The 13739-nt window shown below is 43.1% G+C and overlaps 1 protein-coding gene across 6 annotated transcripts in view; it reads left to right on the plus strand.

Moving 5' to 3' along the window:
• The window catches only part of Spats2l (spermatogenesis associated serine rich 2 like), a 167390-nt gene that overhangs the window by 31865 nt on the left and 121786 nt on the right, over window positions 1-13739 (plus strand). The gene's annotated exons all lie outside the window — the stretch shown is intronic.

Below are 13739 nucleotides of genomic sequence, written 5' to 3' on the forward strand. Positions count from 1 at the left end.
TGTGTGTATGCACCACATGTATACAGTGCCTGCATGTGTGTATGCACCACATGTATACAGTGCCTGCAGAGGCCAAAACAATGTCAGAGGCCAAAACAATGTCAGATCCCCTGGAACTGGAGTCACAATTGGTTTCCAGTGCTCTTAACCACCAAGCCATCTCTTCAGCCCCACAAATAAGTTTCTAAGTTAGGGATTTTAAGGGGTTGCATGGGAGCTGGAGAGCTGGGTGGTAAAGTACTTGCCCTCTAATGGTGAAGAGTTGAATTTAATCCTAAAACCCAAATAAAGCAACCAGCTGTGTGGTACACACTTGTCCCCCCTAGCAGACAGGCAAACCCTGCGGCTCGTTGGTCAGCAAGTCTAGCTTATTTGCTGAGCTCCAGGCTAATTGGAGACCCTGTCTAAAAAAAAAAAAAAAAAAAAAAAGAGGAGGAGGGTGCCTGAGGAGTGACAGCCAAGGTTGGCTTATTCCTTCCACACACACAGGCACATGTGCAGCACACATGCCCCTCCCCTCGCACATATGTTCCCCCCTCCACATACACAGAACTTGTGTGCAGTAATGAAGTCCGTTCTTGAGAACTTAAGTCATAGGCTGTGGATGTGGCCCTGGAATGCACAAGGCCCCAGCTCAGTCTCCAGTACCGCCTGCACGTAAGCCAGAATGAAGAGAGAGATAATAATAACACGAGGAGCTTTGTCCTGTCCAGATGGTTCCTGCAAAGTATCCACGAGGAGCAGGAGAGTCGTTCTTCTCATCTGTGGCCTGCAAACTGATCAACTAATGACAGTTCGTGCATAGCATTCTCCTCTAGCCTTGCTTACATTCAGTAAGATCTTCCTTTTCACATGTAACCCTGTGGCAGAGAGGGCTGAAACACTCCAGCTGAGTTCTTTCATATTTCACTCACCTTTTGAACCTTTCAGACGACACTTGTTCTTTCCCATGATGCTCTAGCAAGGAGTATCATTTCACGGAAGGAACCTTGAGGATGCATTACCAATTTGCAGATGGCAGCTATGGCTGCCTGATCCATCAGCCATGTGATGAAGACATCACAAGGGTGGTCTTTTTTGGTTCTCTCCTGTGGTGTATGCTCTTTCTTATTCTCTCTCTCTCTCTCTCTCTCTCTCTCTCTCTCTCTCTCTCTCTCTCCTCTCTTCCCCTTTTCCCCTCCTCTCCCTTCCCCTGCCCTCCTCTCCTTTCCTCTCCTCTCCCCCCCTCCTATCCCTTTCTCTCCCTTCCTCTCCTCTTTACTCCCTCTTCCTCTTCCCCTCCCCTCCCCCTCCCCTCCTTTTCCCTCCTCCATTTCTCCATTCCTCTCTTCCTTACCCCCTTCCCTCCCCTCTCCTTCCCTCTCCTCTCCTTTATTCCACCCTGGCCCTCCTGTTTTGGTATAATCTTTAGGTTGGTTCTCATTTTGCGATTACTCAGTTTCCTGCAGTTTTTCCACCCTTCCTGTCTTCCTGGGTCTCTCTGTGTCACCTGGGTCTCTATGCTGCTCCGTGTCCCCAGTGTCACCTCCTTTTTACTTTTTCTTTTCTATCCCCACTGCTCCAAGACACCAGGAACAAGAAAGCCTGTTTCCTGGGGTGCTGCTGCTTACTCCCCAGTCCACTCCTTGCCTGGCTGAGGCCCTCTTTCCCACAGCACTCAGGTGCTGACAGCCACCACAGGATACACATCTAGTGTGGCCTTTTAGTGTGCCTGAAAATGCCTACAAGTACTTAAATTGCACATAGTATTTTTATGGGAACAAAAATAAATGGGGTTCTCTCAAGAAGCCTCACTTGAACTCTTGCCCCGGCTCTTCCGCTTGAGTCATTATAGCCAACTAGAGATTTCCTTTTATCATGTGTTTTGCTTTTGTGGAAAAAATAGATAATCTTTCCACTGGTAAATTATGAATCAGAGCAGCATTACTGTCAAAGGTAAGAATCCCTCCCCCTATGGCTGTAAGTGATTTGGCTCTGGGCAGGAGTCGTGCTGACATTTCTTGGGTGTTGCATGTAGGCCTTGTGTCAGTGGCTGATTTGACTCCACTACGGCTGCCTTAATGTATGAACACAGTTAGTGCTCGTGAAGCAGCTCTGGGTGGACACTATGAATATTGTTCTGTTCTACAGATGTTGGTAGGTGCCGAAGCAGAGTAGGTTTGAGTGGCTTATGTAGGATCAGTTCCATACAGAGCCTCAACTCAAAACCAGACCACAGGGATTCACTGTCTTTGTTGTTTTGTTTTGTTTTGTTTTGCTGGGAAAAAAATCCCTGTAGCCCTGGTTGCCCTCTAGCTTGCTAAGGTTAACCTTGAACTCCTGATCTCTAGCCTGTGCCTCCTAAGTGCTAAGATTACAAGCATATACCCAGATTCTTAACCACTACACTAAACTTCCTAAATGATTCTCTGAAGAGATGACGATAATGCCCACTAAACTGTAAGAATCAAAGAGTAATTTCAAATGGCTCAGTAAGTGGTAAAGTATTAAAGCAAAGTTCAAGTGTAGGCTGGATATCAAGTTGTTGTTTTGTATTAGAGGAGCCTTGAGATTGTATTTGACCCTTGCTAAGTCAGACAAGAAAAGAACGAAGACATATTTACCTTAAAGTTGTCTTGAAGTTGCAAAAGACAATGAGGTTTCCTAATGAGACTGATCCTTTCCCCCAGAACAATGGCATTAGGAAGCATGTAGCCAGAGCCAAACTAACCATAATGTCTGTAGCACGACAAACAAGTTCAATGCTTTCCTTTAATCCCGCCCCCATTAGTGGAGCACCTGACCCTTCTTTCTTGTTCTTACATCATGCAAAAGAAAATTTCTTCTTAGTATCCATTTAGCATATGCCATGAACTTGCCATTAGCTGTTCTTTGGCATGCATACAGGATTTGGGACCATGTCCCTGACCACAGCTATAAAGCACTGAAAGAGAAGAGGTCCTAGACAAGGGTAGGGTCGATGGAAAGGACCTGGGTGAGAATTCCAAAGATGGGGATTCACATAAGCCATAAACCAATCATCATTAACACCAGCAGCAGCAACGTCTCTTAAAATGTGGAGCTAGAGACCAGATCCACCACCACAGAAATCTGGATGGTTTGGAAGAGTCAAGGACCTGAGAGGAAAAGGCACATCAAGGAAGCAAAGTCCCTCAGGAGACTGGCCATTTCCTTGCCTCGACTTAGAGGAGACAAGCATCCTTCTGCCTTCCCTGTGGGGCCCCCTCCCTGCACCCCTTCACTTGCCACCCTGTCTTCATGAAGCAGACTGCAGGACACCTGAGCCTTTACCTTCCTTTTGAAGGGAGTGAATACCCCAGATGCCTGACTTTGTGTGATTCTTTTGTGCTTTTATGCATCCCAGGATCTGAGTTCTGCTTTTTGCTTTTTGTTTTTTAAATAGAACTGGTATTGCATACCTGAAATCACTGCCTGTTTGGCAGGATTTCCAAGCAGGGTTTATGATCCTAATGAGTTATTTCCCTCCCCCTCTTTTCTGGTTAAGAACAATATCCTTGCTATTCAGTCTCCAAATATAGCAAGCAGTTATGATAGAAGAATGTCCTTGTGTTAGGAAAGGAGTTGGCATCCTCAGTGATGCAAAATGTCCAATTTAGAAAACATGCTTAGAAGGAAAGGCTGCTGGGAGTCAGTTTGGAATTAGGTAGAATAAAAATGCATAAACAGAAAATTCAAAGCGAATGTGTGGCCTGATCAAACATCCTCTCTAGTTCTACAGGTATTTGTTGATTTTTTTGCTCAAATTTCAGATGCCATTTCTATCACTTCATTAAAATGTCAAGCTGCAAATTCGTTCCGCCCCTGATTGGGAGCACAACTTGGATGAAGAGTTTGTAGTTAATAATGTGTAATCAGGACCTGTCAGGAGTGGAGCTAGGGACTTCCCGCTTTAGTTGTCTTTTCAAATGGTCCTGGGGAGATGGTTCACCTGGGAAAGTGACTTTACACAAGTGTGACGACCCGAGTTCAATCCCCAGCACATATACAGAAGCTGGATATGGAGGCACATGCTCCTAACCCTCACTCTGGAGAGCCAAAGACAAAAGAATCCTGGAGCTTGCTAGCTAGCCTGGCTAGATGAATCCATACCGAGTTCAGTGAGATATTTTATCTCAAAAAATCAGGTAGAGAAGTGACTGGAGAAAATATCTTCCCTCTGTGTATACAAGCACATGTGTATAAGTATACACATGCACATACACAATACACACACATGCACACACACATATACACACAGAGCAGGGAGAGGGAGAGGGATGAAGGAGAATATGAGTGTGTACTGATTAGTGGACAAGAAAAGCCCTTAGCACAGAGGATGGAAGATGACATCTCATCCCAAAGCAATAGCTTAAGGAATGCACTAGAAGTTTCCCTTTATCTATGGAAAAAATACTTCCATAGATGCTCCAAACCATGGAATAGTGACAAACCAAATGTATACAGTTTCTTCCTGTGTGTTATATACCTTTAATAAAATTTAATTTATAAACCATGAGAGGTTATTAGCAACAGCTAATAGTAAAAATAATGTTATTTTTAAAAATGATTTTGTTTTATTATTTTGTATGTATGGGCGTTTTGTCTGTTTGTATGTCTGTACACCACATGCATGCAGTGACCCCAGAGACATCAGAACAGGGCATCAGATGCTCTCGGACTAGAGTATAAATGGTCGTGGGCTGTCATGGGGTCAGACCCAGGTCCAGTGCTGTTAACCTCTGAACCATCTCTCCAGCTCCACCTACAAAGCAGCAATTCTGATAATATGCTGTATTAAGTTGTTCTCTCTCAGAACGACTTCATGTTCTATGCTCACCATTCTTAGGATGTGAACTGTCTCTGTGCTGAGAGGAGGGAGAAGACAGAGACACTGTGACCTAGCAATAGCGTCTTGTGCGAGGGTGGGTCACAGAGGCTGATCACAGAGATCCAGGACTAGTGAGTAACAGCAGGGCCGTGTTGCATTTGCAGCATGAATGCCCAGGACAGTGGACATTCTCAGCCACAGGAGCTCAGGGTGGCAAGAGATCCAGACTGTTAACTGCTGGGATTTTTGCTTTTAAAGTTTCTGGAATATGGCTGACCATGAGTGACTGGCACTAGGACAAGAGAAGACTTCGCCATGACTTAGTTGTAGCCAGAGGGTGCATGGAATGTGTGTGTTGTGATTCCATCTCACCTATGAAACTGCAGCTAATATTCACTGCCACTGTAGATCTCAGCATGTCTGGACCTTTGACAAATCTCAGTCGGCCCCTGTGGTTTTCCACGCACCTCATGAAGGATAAAATGGATGACTTGCTTTCTAAAAGGCAGTTTGGCAGTATGGTTTTTTCGTTGTTGTTTTGGGTTTTTTTTTCTTTTTTATTCCTTTGAAGTAGATTTATAGTTTTGTCACAAACATTTTCTTTCCAAGCATTCAAGCTAATGAAATAATTAAGGATATATGGAAAGATGTTGGCCACAAAGATTGACTGTTTACAAAATGCTAAAAAAGGAAATTGTCTAAACAATAGTAATAGATTAAATAACTATATATGCAAATGTCATATTTCTGTCATTTGTAGACATGCCATTCAGGCACCATAGACACACAGCAGGTAAATAATGAAATGTTTGTTAGTGTGCAGTTGAGAAAAAATGCTACAAAACACGAGATGCACAGTGTAGACACATTTTAATATGTGAAGGTATTTTTAGGAATAATAAGAACTTTTAAAGGGATTCACCGGGTGGTAAGAGTACTGGAATGTAAAATGTTCTTTATGTTCGTTTGTCTGTGTCTTGATTTTTTTAAATTGGTACATATTTCTCTCTCTCTCTCTCTCTCTCTCTCTCTCTCTCTCTCTCTCTCTCTTTATGGGGGAGATGGGTGGGTTCAAGACAGAATGCTGGGATTAAAGGTGTGTGCAACTCCCACCAGGTGTTATATTGTTTTCTAACTAAAAAAGAAGTTTTGTTTGACTAAAAAATGAATTAACCAAACTATATGAAAGGACCCAGCTCCAACACAGCTGAGAACAGTCACAGGATGCTTCTGAGCTGGATTTATTCATAAATTTTATTTGTTCATGATATTGTCTCACCCTGTTACCCTGGCCAACTTGGAATTCACTGTGTAGAACAGGGTGAACCTTAAACTCACAGAATGGCTTGTGTTTCCCTCTGAATATGGAGATTCTGAGGCATGTACCGCCATACCTAGCTAGAAAACATATTTTGCCCAACATGTGGACCATGATTTTAAGGAAAGCCACTTTGACTTAGCAGAGAGTGCAGTTTTCTTGCAAATCTTCCCTGAACAAAATGAAGACCTTCAATTTATTAGGGCACTTCTGGGCTCTCTTCCTATTCCCACCCTGGTGTCATTTCTACCCCACAAAGCTACAACTCAGGGGAGACAAACTCTCTGGATTCCAGATATTCATAAGCTGCCAAGTGACGAAAGCGTGTGTTAATAATAAGGACTCATTGTTTGTAGACACTCAAACTATCCAGCTCTGAAATATTATCCCCAAGCTTCTGCTTTAAAGAAAGACATTCAGAAGATGGAGCTTTCCATCACCTGTTGCTTACCCTGGCTAGTTCACACTGTTTTCTGAGAACTTCCTGGAATGGGATGTGTAGCTAAGAACTGCTCAGTGTTTCACAGGAACGCTAGCCTTTAGGCAGGAAGCAGTTTGAAACAAACCTCAGCAAAAATTTTCACTCCCCCCAGAAAGGAAAAGTCCCACCATCTGTTGACCCCTGGCAACCTCTTGGACTCTTCCCTTTGTAACAAGAAGGCCTCTGTCTGTCCCAACCCCTGGACTGGGTTTAGTCAGTAAGGCAAGGCATTGAATTTTTTTTCTCTCATAAACCATCTTGTGCCATTTTCATGGTTAGTCAACTCATTTATCTCATGCCTAAAAATACAACTTAAGAATATGGGCAACGTTCAAAAATACGTATGTATAAAATGTCAAACTAAAACCTATTATCTTGTGTGCTAGTTTAAGAACCAGTTTTAAAAGTTTAAATATGTAAATTCAGGATGACTTCATGGTGAACATAGAGACAAGTCATTACAGAACTTGGGCAGACACACTGGCCCAACTTGTCACCTCTGAAAGGACATTGGTAGGAGAGTCTTGACCCACAAATAAATCCCATGCCATGACACTCTGTGAAGCACAAGAGATGACGCTACCTTTTCAGGTCCAGGGTTTTGCCTCTGTCACCAGGAGGGAGGGAAGAACACTGGCTAGCACTCTGTTTTGTGACTCCTCTTACTCCAGTACCCCTGGTGGCCCAACAAACCATTGTTTCTGTGTATATTTTTCCTTTTCTTGTGTCACATTATGTAATTTCTGAGAAAGTATCATTCTGACAGTCTCTGTACCCTCTGATATGTAGTGTACCTCTGTGACTCCCGAGGAAGAAATCTTAAAGCAGATGCCCCTGCTAGTCTCCAATTTGAAAAGCTCTCCCCGGGCACTAACCGTCAAGTCAGAGAATTCTGCATTTGTTATCATGTCTCACCTAGCCAATAGAAATCTAAGCCATAATTTGAAACAGAGTGATTCTTGCCTGGAGACAGTGGGCTCATAAATATATAGTTTGATTTATTCCTATAATTTAAGAAGATATTAGGATTTTTAGCACATTTTGGAACATTTCATTCAGTGTCTAAATTGAGTGTACAAGATTGGGCGGATGTGTGTGCTTGCAGATCTTGCAGTTTTAATTGTAGATAGGATTTTAACTGAAGCTGCTGTAAAATAAGTCAGGTTATTACCTCATGAAAGGTTTTACAAAGCAAATGCATGTATGTTTAATTTTAATTAGTCTAATTTGTAGACTCAAAATATGTCATACCTTCTTTGTATATATGAAATATCTTCTTGTAGTAAATATTTAATCTCAATTGAGGGTTTCTGCCCCACTGTGGATCATTCAGGTCCCATATAAAAGACACACAACCTTTATATTTATAATAAGCCTTTATAGCACTAGAGCTGAGCGAATATCTACCCTCTACGCTATGACAATTTACTTCCCCATCAATAACCCCGAGTTATAGTTTGTCACATTCCATCTGGGCAGCTCTTAACTCCAACTGGCCAGCCCTCACGACCATGTTTTCATGATTCCTACCCCATGATGTCTTGTCCTCTCTCCATCTTCCCTCTACCTCCTTTCTCGTGGTCTCCTGCCTCCAACCCCAACCCCAGAAACCAAAACCCCCTGCGTATCTCTCTTCTACCCAGCTATAGGCTGTGAGCATCTTTATTCACCAATCAGGGATAACGTGGGAGGCAAGGTTACATAGGGTCACATGAGTCTATTGCAGATTCTCTAGTCCCTGGGAGCAATCAGACCTTGGGGACTAGTATTTAGCATTATAATCCATAGCAAAAGACCAAACCTCAACAATATCTGCCTGTTCTCTGCAGTAAGCACAGAAAATTCAACTCAGACAAGCATAGAGGAAGTCACTAACTGCCTGCCCATATGTCCTGTGCTTTCTGTTTTCCTGGTAGAGCAAACTTTAGTCTGTGGGGTAAAGGTGTCTAGTGGAAGGCCTCCCCTCCCTTCAGTCAGCAATGACCAACACAGAATTCAGGAAACATCTCAGTGAGAAATGACTGGGCTGTCTCCTTCTTGACTCAAGTTCTTTCTTGTCCCTTTCTGAATTCTACAGATTACGAGATGACAGAGACAGTGTAGCTCCTGTTATGTGTTTCATTCAAGAGAAATGGCCAAGAAAGAGAAAGCTTATTTTCCTCACAACTTAAACAGAGTCTTACATTTGCTTGTTGTCCTGATGGCCTGTGTTCAACCCATCACTGAGACATGTGGAACGAGATGTCGATGGGTTCACCGTGGGCCATGCAGCTTACCCCAGGGCCCGCTCTCCCAAACAACACACTTACTTCTATGACGAGTGGAAGTAGGATGGATGAATACTTTCTCAAGTCACAAATACCCTCTCACCGGGTCCACCAGTTTCTTCAATCGTTGTAGTCACTAACTAATAGTATAGTTAAACTAATTGCTTGGTTTGTAAAGCTTCATAAACAATGGTCTGGACATCAGATTTGTTTATGGTGAATTAAGTGGAAAGCTGAAAGTGATACCATTAGTCCAAATTAGATATCAAAATATATTTCTTTTAGTTTTCCAAAGCAGTATCTTAACAACATGTAGTAAAAATTTCCTTTCTCATTACCTTTCTCCATGTGGCTCTCCAAAAGGATCAAATCAAAAATTAGCAAACAAACTGTTTCAGTCTCACAGCCACTGTATTTTCCAATATAGCCTGCTGATGTAGCAGAGAACACTGTTTCTGAACATAAAGTTGTATAATACATTAGAGCTAAATGAAATTTAAAATGACATATGATAAACCCTGAAAATGTAATGCTTTAAAATAGGAATGTCAGCAGGCTGCCTATTATGTAACATAATACTAGCCTTCTGAGTTTAGATGGATGACTTACAGGAACAATGACAAAAATGCTGTTGTCTTCCCTTTGCTACAAGGGAACATATAAAGGTGATTCTGAAGTGCCTGACTGCAGAGGCATGTTGGGACATGGAGGGATGACTGTGGCCATGGTTCTGGAAATATTCAGAAGGCCCTTGGTTCGCTTTGGGGAAGGCATCTTCTTGCAGAAACCATTATTGAATTTTCAGAATGCCTCCTAGCCTTTCAGCAGAATGTCTGATCATGTTGATCCTTTAAACCACAGGGAATATCCTTAGAGAATGAACTGGGGAAAGAGCTTCTGCAGTGGCTGGGGCTCATCTAACTGGGCTGGGGACAGCTGAGACTGGGTGGAGCATGGTGGTGAAGTAGAAAGGTAGAGCATGAGTCCATCATGTGCACAGCCTCGGCTGGACACTGACTTCGTGTGTACCACATCACTGTGTCTCTTGGAGTTGGGCACATGGGAGACTAATGGGAAAAGGTATTTGATGCATCCAGCTGAGTGCTTTAATCTGCCCCAAGTTTTCAATACATGCCCATCAATATTGAGTCATAGCTAATCTTTAGGAGGAAGGAGGAGAGTGTTGGGTTTTTCATCTCTCCCTTTTGTTCATTTTAGGGAAAAGTTAAAAACACTACGTTGTGCCTTTGAAGAAGTTATGTGTGGAGTCAGCATCAATGCTGAAAATGCTTTTCCTGGATTAGCATACAGTAAGAGCTTTTTAGAAATCTCAGGATCTTGTCCTGTACTTTGGGTGCAGGTGTGTTAGTGTATCCCATCCAAAAATGTTACCCACGTGTTATTGAAGGACTTCCAGAAATGGGCAAAGCCTCAGGTACTCGGCACCTTGTTGATGACCACAGGTGTTCTCATCTTCAGCCTTCTGGGAAGAGTGTCTCAGCATCTCAGGGTAACAAAACCCAGTGGTCATGATCCTTCAGTTTACAAATGAGGCCTGGCAAGGAAAAGTGACCTAAAGGCCACATCAAGAGGCAGTGACACAGGCTGGGAGTAAAAGCAAAGTTCCCTGTGTGCAGGTCATGGAAATAGCCACTAAACAGCATTACATGTTCTAGAAGTCTTCCTTTCTGGTCTCCTAATTAACAGTTTTATCCAGCCATGGAAAGATAGTTCATTCTTTTCTTCAAATTCAAGTTGTCAGAAGCCACCTATCCCTCCTCAAAATGTCAGTATTTGTGAGTTTTCCACTGTGGTCCCTCGGTTTCTCAGGAGTGATGTCTTCATCTCCTATGTAGGAAGCATCCAACAGTATCCTCCATCTTAGATTGAGAGGAAGAGAAGGGTTGGGGGATAGGAGGACTCTTTGTTCATGCCCAGACTTCCCAGCCTTTAACTTAAAGCCCTCCCTCTGCAGAGCCTCCACATGGCTGAGCTTCAAGCCTGGTGGGTTCAGTTGTTCTGGAAAATAAATCATTTTTGTCTCCCCAGAAATGGAAAAGAGTGGTTGGCTAGCTGCCCTGAATAGGGTAGATCTGATACCTTCCTAGGGTTTGGGGCAGGGGGACCACAACCTTCTTTGTATTCTCGATCCTTGTGCCTGTTCCCCAAGAATGTTGGCTCAGGTCTCAGCTATTTTCAGCATATACTTTTCTAATGTTTCTTTTATCTAGTGGGCTCTGGAAGGAAGCAGAGCTCCCCACACCATCTTTTCACTGCAGGGATAACCTGGGCTGAGCGTGATTCTTTGTTTATTTGTTTGCCTGCTCTTTTATGAGATGCTGAGGATCTTAGCCTTCAGCAGTGCAGGGAAGGAAGTCTCAGCTCATATGTACACAGAGTTGCCATCCGTGAAGATCACACCATAAGCTCAGGCACTGCCAAGAGCCTTCAGAAAAGAAAACAATAACACAAAGAATCATCTCAGGTTTTGTGTTATCACCGAAAATTAACCTCACAGCATGGTTCACGATCATATTTACGAACGTGTTTTGAAAATGCAGTCCAAGGGTGAAAATCGGGGTATTTTTCCTTTGGATCCCAGCATTCACAGGTGGGAGCCGCAGGCATCTCTGTGAGTGTTTGTGTTTTCAGATTCACTAAGCAGCAAGGGAAAGCTGTCCTCCAAGTGTGTTCACACTGGGAACAAATGTTTGCTGAGACTTAACGTATGGGGGATGTGGCTACAGCCACATGTTTGCAGTAAAAGCATCCAAAGTAAAAAGAAAACTCTTCAAAATCCTAAGAACTAAAATTAAGTGAATTTGCACGTTTTATTTTGCCAAGAACTAATTTTTTTTCACGAAAACATAAATACACTAACTTGTCAGTAACTTTCCCCCAACACCTGATATATTTTTGTTACCACTACATTAGTCCTGGTGTTCTGACTTGTGTAATTGTTACCAAAGGGATTCATCTAATGTGATATTCAGAGTTGATGGTTGATTTATGTAGCTTTAGGCTATGAAGGATGGGGCAGTAAAATTGTTATATTTGCCTCTCCCCCAATAGTGAGGAGTTATTGATTGAGTCTTTATTTTGAGCCAACCTCAATTCCACCTTGAACTAACATAAGAGTATGGCAGTAACAGACTTCAGTATAAACCGTTCTGTGTACCTCCTTATTCGGGAGACATGAGATGCTGGCTTTCTTGCAGGTTTGGTTATAAATGCCCTGCCTCTTGGCACAGTTCCTAAGAGTGCCAAAGCTCCATTTGCTATTTCAGCTCTATCATATCAACCTAATTCTGTGTTCAGTTGATGGCTGCCTGCTTTCTAATGAATCCTGGCCATGTTATATATCCTCTACAGTCTTTTAAAAAATTACTTATATTTACTTTATGTATATGAATGTTTTGCCTATGCATATACATGCATAATGTGCATGCCTGGTGCCCATAGAGGCCAGAAGAGGGTGTCAGATGCCCTGGAACAGGGATTATAGACAGTTGAAAGTACCAATGTGGGTGCTGGGGACTTACCCTGCTTCCTCTGCAAGAGCAGCCGCTGCTCCTCAACTGAGTTCTCTCCAGCCCCTCTACAGTTGCTTTGATCCCCTTCTTGCCCTAAGTAGTTGTCCATTTCAAGGTACATCTCGATTTTGTCCGTACATGCTTGAACAAAAAACAGAGAGAACAGATGGGGTCATGGGCCCCACCTCTTGTACAGATTCCGCTCTGGGACAGTGTCTCCTGGTTTAGAAGCAAGAGAAGCACTTGTTTCATTTGTGTTTTGAGATTGTTTTCTTGTCTGGACAAACTGATGATTTAAGGACTACAGGAAAACTAAAATGAGTTTTGTAAGTTCTCTATAAAATAAAACGTAAAGCATTTGGGTATACCCAGCGAAGGCTACGAGATAAAGAGGGGCAGAACTAAGCAGCATTTTTCTCTCTGTTCTCGTCATTATCTAAGATGCCTGGCTTAACTAGTCACCCACACACATGCTATTGATTCGTCTCGAGCTTGTGCACAGGCATTGCAGGATCTTTTGTGGATCTCCTGCTTTTTAAAGAGTCTTTGGCTTTAAATAGTTGGACTTAAAGGTAGAGACCCTCACCGTCTTTTCCCCAAGGCTTTCCCATCATGCAGTTGGAGAGGAAAACATTCTTAAATTCTCCATCTGTGTTGATGATAGGAACAGCCAGCTGCAGGGTAACTCAGTGCTGGCACACCTGAATTCAGAGCTTGACTCCCCAGACAGTTCAGCTCCTGTTCTGCAGTCTGGAGGGGAGGGGCATGTGGGGGAGGGGCAGACATACATAGACACAAACACAGCCATCTGAGGAGCTTTCCTGGGTGTTCTCAAAGCCATGTCTAATTGCAGCTGCTTAGCAAGAGGATCTCTGTCCTGCGTACGGTTCTTTAGAGCTTAGAGCATTCTTGTTCCAAGGATGCCCTTCCCACCATGCTCAGCACTACTGTACAATTACAGCTGGTCCGTGTCAGCTCCCTTCCTGAATATCTCAATTCCAGACTTTTCAACCTAGGGGAGCAAAGGAATGAGGATGGAAAAGTCTAGTCTGGAAACCACATCAGAGGATGGTTGTGGAAAAGGAAACTTGGCCTTGTTTAAACCTTGCTTAAAGTAGCAAAATCATTTCATTGAAATGTGGGGTCTTGATTGCACAGCTCAGGAGGAGGCCCCATGCCTATGCTCCAATAGATGATTTTGTTGAATCTTAAAGGCAATGCCATTGCTGTTTGCTAATCGGGCCAGAACCAGCCCCGAGCGCCTGTCTCTCTCTCTCTCTCTCTCTCTCTCTCTCTCTCTCTCTCTCTCTCT

This window comes from Grammomys surdaster, unplaced genomic scaffold, assembly GCF_004785775.1.
Source record: "Grammomys surdaster isolate TR1022 unplaced genomic scaffold, NIH_TR_1.0 165, whole genome shotgun sequence".
In the NCBI taxonomy this organism is placed as follows: domain Eukaryota; kingdom Metazoa; phylum Chordata; class Mammalia; order Rodentia; family Muridae; genus Grammomys; species Grammomys surdaster.